This window comes from Heteronotia binoei, chromosome 21, assembly GCF_032191835.1.
Source record: "Heteronotia binoei isolate CCM8104 ecotype False Entrance Well chromosome 21, APGP_CSIRO_Hbin_v1, whole genome shotgun sequence".
Taxonomy (NCBI): domain Eukaryota; kingdom Metazoa; phylum Chordata; class Lepidosauria; order Squamata; family Gekkonidae; genus Heteronotia; species Heteronotia binoei.
Window position 1 is genome coordinate 77618781 of NC_083243.1, and position 17950 is coordinate 77636730.

At 46.7% G+C, this 17950-nt stretch overlaps 1 protein-coding gene across 1 annotated transcript in view; it reads left to right on the plus strand.

Annotated features, from left to right (window-relative positions):
* The first annotated feature begins 10958 nt into the window (after positions 1-10958).
* BAHD1 (bromo adjacent homology domain containing 1) overlaps positions 10959-17950 on the plus strand; it is a 98541-nt gene continuing 91549 nt past the window's right edge. The window contains exon 1 of the mRNA XM_060263138.1: positions 10959-11288. The gene's annotated coding sequence lies outside the window, so the exon portion shown is untranslated. The remainder of the gene's footprint in view (positions 11289-17950) is intronic.

A 17950-nucleotide genomic window follows, 5' to 3' on the forward strand; every position in this document is an offset into this window, starting at 1 on the left:
TGATATGATCACCATCTTCAAGTACTTGAAGGGCTGTCGTATAGAGGATGGTGTGGAATTATTTTCTGTGGCCCCGGAAGGTAGGACCAGAACCAATGGGTTGAAATTAAATCAAGATTTTCCAGCTAAACATTAGGAAGAACTTCCTGACTGTTAAGAGCGATTCCTCAGTGGAACAGGCTTCCTCGGGAGGTGGTGGGCTCTCCTTCCATGGAGGTTTTTAAACAGAGGCTAGATGGCCATCTGACAGCAATGAAGATCCTGTGAATTTAGGGGGAAGTGAGTTTCCTTCATTGTGCAGGGGGTTGGACTAGATGACCTTAGAGGTCCCTTCCAACTCTATGATTCTAAGGAAAAGATTTCCTATTTTCCTTTTGCAGACTTTTGTCTAGTTTCCACCAGGATCTTGTTGAGACAGTCCCTGAATGGCCTTCCATTCTGGAGTGGTTAGATTATTACTATGGTCTTTGAATGGGGACTCACTTGCTATGTGTGAAGCTGTAGAGCAAGGGTGTCAAACTCATTTGCTATGAGGGGTGGATCTTGCTCTTGTTGGGCTGGGCCATGTGTGTCATACAATGTAATGCCAGGTAGGGGAGATAGAAACTTTATAAATGACACAGACAAACATGCACACTCAGCCTAATCCACCTCATTGGCTTGCTGAGCCTTAACCAACAGGGGAAGAGAAGCTTGGCTAAGTAGCTCTGCTGTGCAATTGAGAGAGTCTAGAAAAGCTAGCTTTCCTTCCCCCACTTCCTCCCCAAGGGAGGAGCTTTGCTCTGTAGCTCCTGTGTGATTGAACAAGCCTGAAAAAGCAAGCGGTGATGCAGATGGAAGCAAGAGGGAGAAGGAAGCAGATAACAGTGATTTGCTTGCGGGTCTGATAGGAGCCCTCTGGGGGTCTGATTCAGCCTCTGGGCTGCATGTTTGACACCCCTGCTGTACAGCATACTTGGCCATAGAGCAGCCACCATGCAGCAGGATGCAAATGCAAGGGTCACTGTATTGAGGGAGGAGTCCACTAGGAAGGTGACTGCCTTGGGAACACAGTAGGTACCCCCTATTGTCCTTCTGTTGTCACTCGGAGTGAGTTGGACCAACTTCAAGGCCTACAAAATGGCTGCTCTAGAGATTAAGTCTTCCTTTTCTGCAGAGCTTGGGGTTTTTTGTCCCAGGGGTGGGAGGATGGGTGGAATTCGACCTTTGGCTGTGGATGGTATATTAAAAGAGCCCTGGAGCAAGCCAGGCTGAGTGTCCCCTACAGTGCATGGGGTTTGGCTATGTTGGCTCCCAGGACAGTGACCTGTGATGAACTTTTCCTGTAAGTTAAATGGTCAAGCTGCCCCTGCAGGTTGCTTAGTCTAGTCCCTTCATAACCTAACAAAAATACTTCAAGGTTTCCCCAGGTCCCTCCTTCTGCATATGTCATCAAAATTATTTGATATGAGCATTTGCATGGGTGAAGTATTCACTGCCATTTTATATATATATAAAAAAAAGCGCAATGCAACAATCTGGAGAGAGGAAAGTCCATAATTCGCTCTGCCAGGATTTCCCAACCACATTTGATGCAGTAATGGAAGACCCCTGCCGTCTTCTAGTCCTTGTTTGGACCAATTCAGCCAGCTCTCCTGGGAAGATTTTAACTGTGAGGCCCACCACCTGCCTTTTTGACCCATGCCTGTCTTGGCTGGTCAAGGCCTGTGGGGATGGGGTTTGAGGCTCCCAGAAGAGATTGTCAACTTATCCCTTGTCAGGGGCTTTTCCAGTGGGACTGAAAGAGGCAGTGGTATGGCCGCTCATGAAGAAACCATCATTGAACCCTATGGTTCCATCCAACTACCGCCCAGTATTGAACTTACCATTCCTGGGTAAGGTAGTTGAGAGAGCAGTTGCCAAAGGTTTTCCTGAATGCAGCATCTGTCCTGGACCCATTCCAGTCCAGTTTCCAACCTGGCCATGGGAAGGAGATGGCATTGGCGCCCTCACAGATGACCTCCAGAAACTTATTTATTTATTTATTACTTTAAATTTCTATCCCGCCCTCTCCACAAGCGGACTCAGATCAAGGCAGATCAGTGTTGCTGTTATTAGATCTGAGAGCAGCATTCAATACAGTTGATTATGATCTTTTGACCTCCTGCCTCACTGACATAAGAGTGAAGGGGACTTCCTTGCAATGGTTTTTGTCCTCCCTCTGGGGTTGGAGACAGAGTGGCATTTGGTGACACTGTCTCCCAGTGATACCCATTAGAATGTGGAGTGCCACAGGGAGTGATTTCTTCACCAATGTTGTTTAACATCTATATGCATCCCCTCACCCAGTTAGTATGGAGATATAGGTTGGGTTGCCATCAATATGCTGATGACACCCAGCTCTATCTGTTGATGGACAGCCATCCAGACTCTGCCCTGGAAAATCTGGACTGTGCACTGGAGGCCATGGTGGAGTGGTTGCAACAGAGCTGGCTGAAACTAAATCCATCAAAAACAGAGGTCCTTTGTCTGGTCCAAGGTGGGATAGGTACAGAAATGAGTCTCCCAACCATTGGCGGGGCACCATTGTTGCTGGTGTCAAAGGTCCAGAGCCTTGGGGTGATCCTGGATGCTTCACTTTCCATGGAGATCCAAGTCACCACAATAGGCAGGTCTGCCTTTTAATATCTACAGCAGGCAAGACAGCTGGCTCCCTGTCTTTCCACCAGAGATCTGGCCACAGTGATCCATGCAATGGTCACTTCCAGACTGAATTACTGCAATTCGCTGTATACAGGCTTACCCTTGAATTTGACCCAGAAACTCCAGCTGGTGCAGAACATGGCAGCGTGCCTGCTTGCTGCAGTGCCTCTACAGGCATGCATGCAGCTGGTGCTCTGCCAGCTGCACTGGCTACCGAGTACTGGATCTGGGTCAAGGTTTTGACTTTTAAAGCCCTGAATGGCCTGGGACCGGCATATCTACGGGACCGCCTTTTCCCATGTACCACCCCCCCAAAGAACTTTATATTCCATGGATCAACATCTACTGGTGATCCTTGGCCCAAAAGAAGTCCACTTAGCCTCAACCCAGGCCAGGGCATTTTCTGTTCTGGCCCCTACCTGATGGAACAAAATCCCGTTGAAGATTAGGGCCTTGTGGGGACTATTGCAGATCTGCAGAGCGTGTAAGACAGAGCTGTTCCACTAGGCCTTCAACTGAGGAGGTGGACATTTGTCATTCTGTGTCCTCCCTGCTGCAGCAGCCTGCTGAAATCATTCTGTTGCATTGATCCACTAAAAACATAAGAACATAAGAGAAGCCATGTTGGATCAGGCCAATGGTCCATCCAGTCCAACACTCTGTGTCACACAGTGGCCAAATTTTTTTTTTTATACACACACACACATATATATACATATATATACACACTGTGGCTAATAGCCACTGATGGACCTCTGCTCCATATTTTTATCTAACCCCCTCTTGAAGCTGGCTATGCTTGTAGCCGCCACCACCTCCTGTGGCAGTGAATTCCACATGTTAATCACCCTTTGGGTGAAGAAGTACCTCCTTTTATCCGTTCTAACCCGACTGCTCAGCAACTTCATCGAATGCCCACGAGTTCTTGGATTGTGAGAAAGGGGGAAAAGTAATTCTTTCACTACATTAAGGCTATGTCATCTGTCTTATACCAGCTGGGGGATGTGTGGGAGGAGTGGATGCAATCTGATATTGCCATCTGCAGAATTTGACCTGCTTTAAAGATTGTCATATTGTTTTATTGTATGAATTAATTTAAACTCTGTATATTTATTAATTGTTGTTCCTCGCCCACAGCCTGTTGAGGGAAGGTGGGTTTTAAATCAAAAATATTAAAATAAAAATAATAAAATATTTATTATTAAACATTTCTTATCCCACCCTTCCCAAATAGACTCAGGGCGGGCCACATCAAGGATAAAACAGTTGCATACATTCTAAAACAACTATCTAAAACATAAAACCAGATGTTATCAATTTACTCAACTAAAGGCCTGACAGAACAGCTTTATAGCAGACTCTGCAGGGCCCGGATCTCCAGTGGGAGCTTGTTCCACCAGGCAAAGGCCAGCACAGAAAAAGCCCTAGCCTTAGTTGAGGCTACACTGACATCCTTTGGGCCAGGGACAACCAGAAGATGGCAAACACAAGAATCAATACTAGAATAATGAGGGATAAAAAGAAAGCAAGAAATAAAAGGGGGGGCAGTTATTCAGAACTATACAGAGAATGCAGATCCTTCCTTCACATCAAACACACCCCCCATGGCAGACAGGTTTGCTAACCAGACACAACAGGTGAAAAAGAGACCCATTCAACTGCAATGCCAATACACAATGCTAAGTTTATCACTATATACAATAGACACTGAGGTGGCCTATTTCTCTGTCTGTGATTGGAGCAACGGCTATTTCCTATGCTAATCTGCATACTTGGGAACCAATTGAAGCATACATGCAAACAGCATTATTTATGAATGGCAGACACTTGTATAAATTGCATCATTAAGGACTGTGCTGCTGCTGGCACGTTTTCCGGCAGCAAATGCTGCATTTTAAAACATGCATGTTAGCTACACATTATGTAATTTGTATGCATTGTGTAAGAATAGTATTTTTAAAGCTGCTAGAAGTAGTCCTGAAGTGAATGGAAAATGGTTAAAGCTGATAGATACAAGTAACATAAACGGGTGTACAGAGGAAGAATGAGATCCGCATCATCGATTCAGACAGTGGGAAAAGGGATCACTGCCTGACTCTCAGTGGAAGTGGAGCACTATGGGGGAAACTGCCATTGTTTGTTTCTCAATTTCAGCCTGCAAATCTGCTTCTTATCTGGCTCTCACTTCAGTTTCCTGGGAAAGCAATAGCCACTTTTCCAAGTATGGAATACCCTCTTATTTGCATACAATGAATGAGGGAAATAGTAAATTGCATATTAAAGGTAGCACTATTGTAATGCCCTGTTTCAGGTTCTATTTAAATTTTGGATAGAATGCATGGGTTTTCTGGCCTTGGACCCTGTACAGCCTCCTGGAAGTACAAAGATGTTATTTTGAACAAGAACCCATTCCTCCTCAGCCGGACTTCAGGAAGTAGTTTGAGGCTGCCCATCTTCACTACTTGAAAACAGTAATGTTACTACCACAATTTCTGTTCAAAGAGTTTGAGCCAATGGAGTCAATGTCATTTTTTCATTAATGTTCTGCTTTCTAGCCACAGCAACAAAAGCAAGAGCCTGATATTAGAGCAGAATCATAGACTGAATCACCCAATGTTTTCAGTAAGCCCCATACTGGTAAAGACCTGAGAATGCATGATTAGAGTAATCATGCAATCACCATTCGATATGTGAAAGCTCAATCCCATGTTCAACCCATCTTAAATTATATGATGTCAGCTGAACCACAGTGCTTCTGCAATCCCTTGTGTGGTATGGACTCTGCCAATGCAGTTTAGAGCAGGCAGGTGGTCACACACAGGTTCTTCTCTCTCACTCCCTTCTCTCCAGTGTGAAAATCTTATGACTGGAAGAGTTTTCAGACTTAGTCTACAATCAAGGAAGTTGATCTGGATTTGCATGGTAGGAATCCCTGGCTTCTGTGAACAACCCCTCAATGATATAGTGTTCCATACATACTTCTATCTAAAACATTTGAACACATAGCAATTTTGCAATGCTATTTTGGGAGACTGAGGGAGAGTGGGATGATATATCCATAAGAATACTGAAGCAAAGGATGCCCTCAGTTCACAAAATTATTCTTAAAGAATCCAACAGTGAAAGCTGCTTCATTCTAAGATGAGTCAGAGGCTGTACTATGATTTAAAAGCACTTTTTAAAAATGAAACAAAATCGTAAGAACATAAGAGAAGCCATGTTGGATCAGGCCAATGGCCCCTCCAGTCCAACACTCTGTGTCACACAGTGGCCAATATATGCGTGTGTGTATGCGTGTATATACATATATATACACACACACATATATATACTGTGGCTAATAGCCACTGATGGACCTCTGCTCCATTTTTATCTAACCCCCTCTTGAAGTTGTCTATGCTTGTAGCCGCCACCACCTCCTGTGGCAGTGAATTCCACATGTTAATCACCCTTTGGGTGAAGAAGTACTTCCTTTTATCTGTTTTAACCTGACTGCTCAGCAATTTCATCGAATGCCCACGAGTTCTTGTATTGTGAGAAAGGGAGAAAAGTACTTCTTCCTCTACTTTCTCCATCCCATGCATAATCTTGTAAACCTCTATCATGTCACCCCGCAGTCGACGTTTCTCCAAGCTAAAGAGTCCCAAGCGTTTCAACCTTTCTTCATAGGGAAAGTGTTCCAGCCCTTTAATCATTCTAGTTGCCCTTTTCTGGACTTTTTCCAGTGCTATAATATCCTTTTTGAGGTGCGGTGACCAGAATTGCACACAGTATTCCAAATGAGACCGCACCATTGATTTGTACAGGGGCATTATGATACTGGCTGATTTGTTTTCATGACCCCAGAGACTCTTGGTCAGTCTCTGCCAGTTCACAACCCATCAACCTGTATTTGTAGCTTGGATTGTTGGCCCCAATGTGCATTACTTTGCACGTGGCCACATTGAAACTCATCTGCCACGTTGATGCCCACTCACCCAGCCTCAACAGATCCCTTTGGAGTGCCTCAGAAACTTGGCCACTTCACTGCTTATTCCCAACTCCAAATCATTAATGAACAAGTTTAAAAGCATTGGACCCAGTACTGAGCCCTGCGGCACCCCACTGCTTACCAACCTCCACTGCGAAGACTGCCCATTTATACTCACTCTCTGCTTCCTATTAATTAGCCAGTTTTTGATCCACAAGAGGATCTGTCCTTTTATTCCATGACTCTCGAGCTTTGTAAGGAGCCTTTGATGAGGAACTTTATCAAAAGCTTTCTGGAGGTCAAGGTAAACAACATCTATTGGGTCCCTTTGTCCACATGTTTGTTCACCCCCTCAAAGAACTGTAACAGGTTAGTGAGGCAAGATCTTCCTTTACAGAACCCATGCTGAGTCTTCCTCAATAACTTGTGTTCATCAATGTGTCTACTCATTCTGTCCTTGATAATGGTTTCTACCAACTTTCTCGGTATTGAAGTCAGACTGACCGGCCTGTAATTTCCCGGATCTCCTCTGGAACCCTTTTTAATGATGGGGGTGACATTTGCTACCTTCCAGTCCTCAGGAACAGAGGCAGATTTCAATGAAAGATTACATATTTTTGTCAGGAGATCCACAAGTTCAACTTTGAGTTCTTTCAGAACTCTTGGATGTATGCCATCCGAACCTGGTGACTTAGCAAATCCAAACCACAAAGGAAAAAAAACTAGCATTAATGCTCCTCTAGACAACTGGAGCATTTGCCATATGAAGAGCTCTATTTTTATACACAGATCTCTGCCTAACAGGTGTTGCAAGGAAATGCTCTTTTCCCACTTTTGAGGATTGTAGCTTCAGGTGTTTTCCATACAGGGGCATGCTTGTGTGTTTTCCATGTTGTTGCTGCAGCTGCTGATGGCTTCACATGGCAGATTTCCCTGCTCCAGTCCCCTGGCAGCAGATATCCGCCCCACACACAAACCAAAGCTTTTTCATTTTTGGGGGGGGGAAGGAAAGACAATGAAACATCATCATAACTTTAGAAACATTTGTGTATAAAATTCTCTGAATTCCCAGCTTTTAAAAAGTAAATCTTTATCTCCATTCTTGCAGATATACGCTTTTCCAACCACCTTATTCAGGTGCATGCTCAAGATTAGTTACCTCTTAACACTCAGGGCTGTTCAGGCCTGTAGCCACAGGGGGTTTGTGGGGGCATTACCCCCTGACTTCCAGGGGGCCCTCCAGGGTGCAGCTTGCTTTTTTCCTTTTGCCATGGCTCAGCCAGCAAAGCAGCAGCAGCCAGAGCTGGGAGAGCTCAGCAGGGCACAGTACACTGCAGCAGCAAAAGCAGCAGGTGGAGAGGAGGGAGGCGGAACGTGAGGCAGAGGAAGCTGTGTGGGACAGGCCAGGGAGGAAGGGAGGGATGGAGCTGCTGGCTGCAAAATGCTGGGATGGGGGATAGAAAGGTGGAAGGAACCCCCCCTCCCCGATTGCACACACGAGGCAGTCCCTTCTTGACTCCAAAGTTTTATGGTTGGCTGCCTCAACTTGGCCACTTTAAGAGCCTCCAGCTTTTGCCCCTACTTCAGAAAGCTTCTGAGAAGTGGCAAGCCCCACAGTGGATAGGAAAGGGTGCCCCCTGACTTTTTTAAAAGCCCCCCCCCCCCAATTTTTAAAATCCTGGCTATGGCCCTGGGGCAGTTTAAGCATGGCAAATGTTTCCTAATTTTATATGGTATATTTTCAAGGACTTTTAAAGACAAGGGACTTGTTTCCAAAATAGTTGAAACACAGACCAAAATATGTGATCTTCCTAGGCTAATTCCATTAAACTACTGACTTTGATTTTCTTTTTTCATTATGTTGCACTTAAGAAATTAATCGACAGAATTTCCAAGCAACTAAAATTGTATGGACCTTGAATACTTCTGTATAAGGGAAGAAGTACATGTGGGCAGTCTACATAAAATACTTCTTGTATACTTACTGACAATTTTGTGCAGTGCATGTTTAGCTGGAAGTGAGTCTTACTGAGTATAATGGGGCATATCCCCAAGGATATATGTTCACAGGATCACACCCTTACAGGTAAGTTTTGTTAAAGTCTATTGGACCTTTGAGTAAATAAACTTGTGTAGTCTCAGTAAAACACCATGTGGCAATTTGCGGTCCACAAATCATTTCGAGAGAACTCCACAACTTTCAAGAGATCATTCTGCATTCAAGGTTCAGATAGGCTTGGCACCTCTATAGCACAGCCCAACCCCCCAGATGAATGTGTCTTAACCAGGTCAGATTAAAATTGCCTGCTAGATTTGGTTCTCAATCAGCAAAACTGAAAAAGTTTTTAAAAACTGGATACTTACGAAAAGGCAAAAATTAAGAATCTTGTCAGTGATGTCCACTGAATGTTGACTTAAGCTTTCTGGAAGACGAGAGAGATGTAAATGTCATAGTTAACTATTGCTCAGTTGTAATGTTGCAGCATCAAGTCTGCATTAAATAGGTGTCAGTCCTTGGTTCAGTAGTAATGCAATCAGGACTTGTATTTGCCCTGAGTTTGATGCTGTTGGGAAGCAGGTTCCCTCCCCTCCTCTCCCCGCCTGTTTCTCTACAGCACTGTGGTACATTTGTGCACCTCCTGGGCCACCCCCCCCCCCCATTTTATCTGAACTTACCCAAAGCTGTGTTGCTGCAATATCTAGAGAAATTGCAGGGAAGCCTGGATGGCCATGGGTGGAAAGTACAGAATCTCATAGTTGTGTCCACACAACTGCCATTTTTCCTGCCCCTGTAGCTGTCATTCTCTCCTCCCCCACGCACAGGGCTTTTATGGGTTTCTATCAGCAACTGAATATAAAGTTGTAGAAATATGTTTAAAGGTTCTCTGTGTTTCCAGCTTTTATTTTTAAGGAAAGTCTCTGGCTCATTTCATTGCAGGAGATCTGGCTTTCCCCCTTCTATCTCAGTGAAAGCGGATAGAGACTTCTTTTAAAAACGAAAGTTGGCAATTCAGTGAACCTGATCCACAGATTGTGAGGCTGTTAAGATGATACTCAGTTGCCTGTAAAAAGGCTGGGGAGTGCAGAAGGATGCTTGCTGCCACCATGCAACTGGGGCAAGAAAACTGCAAGTCCCCTTTGCCCCACTGGCAGCCACAGCAGCAACTGAGGAACCCAACAAGCCTGTCCCTGTGTGGCAAACACCTTTGTCCAGCATAAGCTATATAATGTATATTTGCCCTCGAGCTGGAGGTGAGGGACAGCAACTGTGGCCTCCCTCACAGGCTGGAGACTGCTAGCTTACCCCTCTCTGCCCGCCCCCCACGGGCACTTGAATGTACATTTTTAAATATTTGAATACGCTGCTCCGAGCCGCCGAGTGGGTTATCAATCAAACAGAAGGTGCTGCAAGTTTGACGGGATGATCTTGGTGTGACAACTCCCCACCCCCCTTTCTCCCCGGCTGAAGCCTCGATTGCGAAAGCCGGGCGTTTTCCAGGGGCGAGGTCCGGTGAGAGCCGAAGGGGGCCTCGTCTGTTGTGGGCAGGAACTGCTGGAGGGTGACTGACAAGTGGAGTCGGTGACCTGAATCTGGAAGCTCCAGCGGGAGCGGATACAACAAAGAAGACGACCCGACCGAGGCCGGCGAGAGCCGCCGCGGGACCATGCCGTCCCCTCCTCCCCCGGAGCCAGAGCTTCGACGACAGCAGCAGGCGCGAGAGAGCGGCTCGCGTGTGCGGCGGCTTCAAACTTCGCCGAGGTCTTTCTCCCGCCGCGATGGGAACGGAGAGGAGGATGCCGCCGCCAGGGGTGAGAGCCGGCGGGCGAGGAGGAAGGCGGGGGGGGGGCGGCTGAAGAACCCTCCTCCTCTTGCAAGGGAGAAGCAGGCGGCTGAGGCAGGTTGCGCTGAGGGGGGGCGGAGGAGGATGCTCGCGTGGGGCTGCCCCTCCCCCCCGCGCTGGGCGGCAGTGGCCATGCCGTGTCCGCTGGGAGCCGCCTGCCTGCCTTGCCTCTGCCTGCGCTGGGACTCGGCTGGGGCGGGTGGCTGGTTGCGGAGATTGGTTAGCGGGGGCGGGCTAGGGGCCGCACGATTGGCGGGCGCCGCGGAGCGGACGGAGCTGGAGAGGGCCCTGATTGGCTGCCGACGAGGAAGCAGGAAGGGAGGACGGACGGAGCGGAGCAGGGACTCGATGCTGCCTCTGTTGCCGCCGCCGCCGTCACCGCTTTTGGGGACTTAGAGCGCATCGGCGGCGGCGAAGCGGCGGAGGCGCAACCGGGAGCCCTTCCTTCTCCTCCCCCCCTTCCCTCCCCCTCCTCCTCGGCGGGAGCAGCAGCGCAGCGGCGGCAGCCACGACCGCCCCCCTCCGGCCTGTGCACGCGGGCCCCAGAAGGGGGCGCGCCTCCAGTCCCCATCCCGCAGCCGGGCGGCTACGCGGCGGGAGGCGGCAGCGGAGGAGGAGGAGGAGGCGGTGCTGACGCAGCAGCGTGGAGCCCGGGACTCGGGCGCCCCGGGGCGTTCCAGCCGCCGGATTCCAGCCCGGCCGGGGCCTCCGCCTGCTCCGGGTGGGCCCCGCCGAGCAGAGTGGCGACGACGGCTGCGGCGGAGCAAGAGGAGCAACGGCCCGCGAGCGCCCCGGTGAGCAAGCAGGCAAGCGCGGGAGGGAGCCCGTCCGTCGGTCTGCGCCGGCCGGCAGCGCGGTGGGGCTCCGCCCGCCCTGGAGCCCGCAAGGTGGTGGTGCTGCTGCTGCTGCTGCTGCAGGGGCGTCACGGGAGCTGGCGAGCTGGTCGGGGGCAGGCGGGTGATGGGAACAGGTGCCGTCGTCGCTGTTGCCGCCGAGGAGCCCAAGGGGTGGGGGGCGAAGGGGGCGCGGCTCTTGCCGGACGCCCCGGGAGGGAGTCCGCGCTCAGGCAGCCGGGGTGGGGGGGGGGGTCGTCAGGAACTTTCCTCCTGGATCCGGCTCAGGCTTGCGGGGAAGGGGGGGACTGGGCTTCCCGGGTGTAGCGTCCCCGGTGGCGGCGCCGCCTTCCTCGAATGTCTCGCTTGTCCGCCTTCCCTCGTGTCATGGTGGGTGGGTGGCTTGCCTGGCTGGCTGACTTGCGAGCTGCGGTTCCAGCTGCAGCCGCTTCCCTGCTCCCTCCACACCCGCACCCTCCGACGTCGGTTCCTGTGGGGCCCTGGCCTGGCTGCCGCGGGGTTGTGGTCGTTTTTTCCCGAAGGGCACCGTGGCCCTGGCGGGTCTTCCGTCCAAGCTGAAGGACACTCCGGGCTGCTCCCATCTCACCCCGCCCATCACCCGGCCGTCTGCGAGCCGGGAGAGGAAATGGCCTCTAGTGGCAGGTGGGCTGAGCCCGGGCTGCACGACTCCCCAGTGGCCCACTTGGATCCTGGCTGGGGGCTTGAGCTGCTCCTGCTCGGCTTCCTGGGATTAGCTTGAGGTCTGAAGTTACGTAATAAAACCATTAACTTTTATAACAACAGCAACAAAAAAGCCCTCATCCCAAACCTCCCTGGGAGACCACGTGAATGGCAGCGTTTGTAAGCCTTTGGTTGTCCTCTACCCCCCCCTCCTAATTTGCCCCCGCCTCTGAAATAGACGATGTCACGGAGCCCCATTTCCTAGTGCAGAGGGGGCTGCTCTGTCTGTACCAAACAGCCCTGGAGACAGATGTCCTGATTAAAACGGGCCGTAAAGGACAAAGGCACACAGAACACTCTCTATTCCTAGTTCAGTGGGCTGTTCTTGGAACCAGGCACCATATTAGAAGGGACCCACCCTTAAGGAAAGGGGGTTGAGACAGATGCTGGGAAATGAATAGTAAGAGATTTTCACTGGAAAAACCAAGGCATGTAAGAACTTCACACTGACTCAAGAGAAATGTTTAATGAAATAAGCTAAAGTTATACAATAGTTTTACTATTTGAAAGCATTTATAAAAGCAGAGAAGGCAGCATGTGGGGAGGTGATGGGTCTCCTAACAGGATAACCCCGCCCCCTGGTTCCCAAAGTAAACAGAAGCACCAGGCTCACACACACCCCTCTGATTTTGTAGGCATACAGTTAATGGGAGTTAGAAAATTCTGTCTAGTCTGGCTCTTTGTCACACTTGGCTTGCAGAGAAGTTATGGACATCCGCTTAAACAAAAATTATGTAGTCTTTTAAAAGCACTTCAATGATTTTCCAGGAATTTTCTCCCATTTCAGTTAGCGTGACTTAGCATTGTTATGCTTTTCCACTTGAAATGTCAATGCACTGCTTCCAAATGATTAAGGTGAAGATGCTTCCCTGCCTTTCCCGCATGCTAGTCCAGTCTGCTTTATGGCTAGACATGGATGTAGCACCACACAGATCCTTCTAGTCTGCCCTGCTACTTTCCCCTCCCCCAGCTCTGTTCTCCAGTGAAACTGTCAAAGTTGAGTGAACATCTTAGTAGCTTTTAAAAAATATTACTTTGCATGTTTGCATTGGTCCACCTGCATACATTTCTGAAGGGAGAGGGAGACTGAGACTGTCTTAGTCAGATTCACCAGAGTGCAAAGAAAGAGCAATCTGAAAGACATCTATGTCAGGAGCATTACCAGAAGGTAGGAGAGCTTAATATGTGCAAAAAGCTATTTGTAAATATGTGGAATTTACAAATGTGGTTCAAGGACTGAAGATGCAGTGTAGACAGAATGCATAAAAGATATAGGAAGGCTGAAATACAGATGAAAATTCACCTGCCTGTATTCAATTAAAAAAGCCTAACAGATATGCAGTTTAAACTGCAGTTCTTTCATGCCTGTATCTAGCTGGAGAAAGGAAACGGAAAACGTTGCAAGTCACGTGTGAAATTTGTTTTAGGGTCTTTATTAATATGTCACACATTTTCTAAAAGTATGAATATTTACATTACCAAATGGAAGTAAAATGCATGTTGAAGAGCTGCTATTTGAAAAGGATATGCAATAAGTTTCATTTCTCTAAAGTGTGTCACTCCTGTGTGGGATGATCCAGAAATGTAACTACTTTGTGGAACATCAGATGTTCTGTTTCATTGTATAGCCCACATGTTAACAGAACCCATCTCTGATGTGAGCTGGTATAATCTGAAAGTTGTTCGTGTAGCAATATTTTTCTAGGAAAGTACCTGTTGTATTTTAATTTGTATTTTTGCAGTGGAACAAAGCTAGGAGTCAATAAAGGTATGAATCTTGACCATCTATGTTATCTGCTTCCAGATTTTTATGTTTTCTTCAAATAGATTGCATTGTAGAGAGCAGCTGCTTGTGTTGCTTTCTGCAGTATGGAAGTAACTCCTAAAAAACTGGCTGCTTTTGTTTCTTCCTAGCTGTTGTTTGAAAGGAATGGATGCCACTAACTGTAAAATTCTAGCTGGATTGTTACTTTTTATACATGTAGATTGGACGCCTGACTATCCTTGGAGTGTAATGTTTCCTTATGTATATGATTTTGTGACAATTTGGTGAGAAGAGTCCCCATTCTGTTTTGTAACCTTTGGAACAAAGGCACACTATGGCTTGCCAGTGGTTGTTTGGTGAGGCCATGCCTTGTTATAGTTGCTGCTCACTTTCCCACCATCTGCACTTAATGCGTTTGTCTCCAGGCCATTGCAACAGTGCTAGAAGGTGTTCTGTGGCTGGATTGAGGGGACCAGGGTTCTGGTGAAAGTAGAGGGTACAGTGCCCACATTTCCTTGTGGTATTCCAAAAGCATCTGTTGAATTAAAGCTTCTGGAAGAATCTTTGGCATTGTAATCTAAATATATGTTGGTCTAGAACTGTATGGATTGTAACATAGTCTGATAGAAAGTATGCTTTGAGGATACAGGTAAACATTTGCTTAAGATGACTTCTGAATTTCAACCATCCAATTCTTGTGACAATTAGAATGTGAAATCTGTTGCCATACTTCTAACACATCAATCTTTTGTATGCAAGCCCTGTAATACTGAGTTAGCTTCTTGTTGAAAAGTGGCTAGCACATTTGTGATTTAATTGGAAAGAGATCTGGTTGCTTATTGAAGTAACTTTCTAATGCTGATAGTTGTTTTAGTATTAGAAGTTAATCGCTTCTGTTTGGAGTACTGAAGTGTCATTATTCGTACACTCTTACTGTTGACTAGATGAACAGGATGAGGCAAAGGAGAGAGGATGGGGGTTGGCAAGCAGTACTAAAAGAAGTTTAACTGTTGATCCTCAGAATGAAGAAAGTTTAATTGCTATCGGTACTGCCCCCGAGAATGGCCAAAAATGCAGGCTGGCTATGATGTTTGAATTCTTGATATTAAGTTTAATCAAGACATGTCATTGTTTGTATCAGGCAAGCAAGCAATGCTATACTTGTGATAATTATGCATCCATATTAGCTGTATTGTTTTAGGGTAGTTTTATTTTGTGTGAAACCAGGATAAGCATCCTTGATTCATATTTGGGAAGTACTTAACCCACTATTTATTTTATGAGACCCCCCCCCCCTTTATGTTTATCAAATTTCTGTCCTGTTAAGTAGGATGGAAGTGAACTTATGTATCTGTGGCACAGAGTGCTAAAGCTGCAGTATTGTAGTCCAAACTCTGCTCACGACCTGAGTTTGATCCCAGTGGAAGCTGGGTTTAGGTAGCCAGCTCAAGATTGACTCAGCCTTCCATCCTTACGAGGTCAGTAAAATGAGTACCCAGCTTGCTGGAGATAAAGTGTAGATGACTGGGGAATTCAATGGCAAACCACCCCGTAAAAAGTTTGCCATGAAAACATGGTGATGTGACATCACCCCAGAGTCGGAAACGACTGGTGCTTGCACCTTTACCTTTTTTATACTCTATATTCAAGACTCAGAACAGGGTACACAAACACAGGCAATCCAGAGTTCTCGCTAAAGATAGGTTACTTATACATATTGTGGGGGTTCATTAAAAGGATGCTGTTAATAATATCGTAGACACAACTAGTACAGATGTGGCTACGTGCCTGTGCAATAATCCCTTATATATTAAAAGCAATTATTCTTTGTGGTTGTATACCAGACTTTGAATGTTCAAGGTCCTTTGCATAATTATTGTGAAGGCAGTACAGTATTATTATTATTATACACAGTGGATGAGGCAGTTGATATAAGGGAATAGAGGCTTGCAGAAGTTCACCTTACTGAGTTTGTGTCTTGAGTAGAGCTTTGAATTGTGCTGTTCCCAGCTCACTCTCCTAAATGCTGCAACAGACAGTTGTCAGAGCAAAATTATAATATGCCACAAACAGATGGAGTGACATCTTGGGGGAGGGACAGTTTCAGAGACCTCATTGAATTCTAGGATGTTTTTGGATATGGTTTACCAACCTGACTCTTGCAAAATAGGAAACAGTGTTTTTTTTCCCTTGAGGATATGATTGCTGCATTTTGACTTCCATAAGAAACAGTAATGGGCATCTTACCAGTTCTCTTAATACTATAATCCAGGAACAGCCAAATTTAAGAACATAAGAACATAAGAGAAGCCATGTTGGATCAGGCCAACGGCCCATCAAGTCCAACACTCTGTGTCACACAGTGGCAAAAAATGTTATATACACACATACACTGTGGCTAATAGCCACTGATGGACCTGTGCTCCATATTTTTATCTAAACCCCTCTTGAAGGTGGCTATACTTGTGGCCGCCACCACCTCCTGTGGCAGTGAATTCCACATGTTAATCACCCTTTGGGTGAAGAAGTACTTCCTTTTATCCGTCTTAACCTGTCTGCTCAGCAATTTCATCGAATGCCCACGAGTTCTTGTATTGTGAAAAAGGGAGAAAAGTACTTCTTTCTCTACTTTCTCCATTCCATGCATTATCTTGTAAACCTCTATCATGTCACCCCGCAGTCGACGTTTCTCCAAGCTAAAGAGTCCCAAGCGTTTCAACCTTTCTTCATAGGGAAAGTGCTCCAGCCCTTTAATCATTCTAGTTGCCCTTCTCTGCACCTTCTCTAAAGCTATAATATCCTTTTTGAGGTGCGGCGACCAGAACTGCGCACAGTACTCCAAATGAGACTGCACCATCGATTTATACAGGGGCATTATGATACTGGCTGATTTGTTTTCAATTCCCTTCCTAATAATTCCCAGCATGGCATTGGCCTTTTTTATTGCAAACGCACACTGTCTTGACACTTTCAGTGAGTTATCTATCATGACCCCAAGATCTCTCTCTTGATCAGTCTCTGCCAGTTCACACCCCATCAACTTGTATTTGTAGCTGGGATTCTTAGCCCCAATGTGCATTACTTTGCACTTGGCCACATTGAACCGCATCTGCCACGTTGACGCCCACTCACCCAGCCTCAACAGATCCCTTTGGAGTTCCTCACAATCCTCTCTGGTTCTCACCACCCTGAACAATTTAGTGTCATCCGCAAACTTGGCCACTTCACTGCTCACTCCCAACTCTAAATCATTTATGAACAAGTTAAAGAGCATGGGACCCAGTACCGAGCCCTGCGGCACCCCACTGCTTACCGTCCTCCACTGCGAAGACTGCCCATTTATACTCACTCTCTGCTTCCTATTACTCAGCCAGTTTTTGATCCACAAGAGGACCTGTCCTTTTACTCCATGATTCTCAAGCTTTCTAAGGAGCCTTTGATGAGGAACTTTATCAAAAGCTTTATTTAATTTATTTATTAAATTTATTTAATGCAAGAGCCACATAGAATAAAAGTCAGATGTTGGAGAGCTGCAAAACAGGAACATCAGATGTTTGAGAGCCACAGGGGCGTGAGGAATGGAAAGAAAGCAACTTTCACTTTAAATGCATTCTCCATGCTGCTGGCTGGCTTGGCTTACAGAAGTGATTCAAGGAGACAGATGCCTTCTCCAAGCTGGCCTACAGGGTGGTGGGAGCTTCGAGAGCCACATAATAAATGAAAGAGCCACATGTGGCTCCCGAGCAATGTTCCCTCTAAACTGCAGTGTCTTGTGAGCAAAAATTCTACTTTGTGAGCTACTGGCATTAAAGTTGTGAGCTACTGCATAAATTAGTGTGCTCTGGGGTTATCCTTCCTGAGCTAAGTCAAAAATGTGTGAGCTGGAGGCTAAAAATCTATGAACTAAGTCACGCTAACTCAGCTTAAAGGGAACACTGCTCCCGAGCCACAGTTTGGCCATCCCTGCTATAATCCATTAGCAACATCCAAATTAATTTCCTTCTGTGAATTTCACCAAATCATTTGTGATTTTTCAAAGGAAGATGAAGTGTGATATCTTTAGGAACAAAACTTTGCTGTCTGAGGAGAGCTTCCCTTAGCTAGAACCTCTCACACA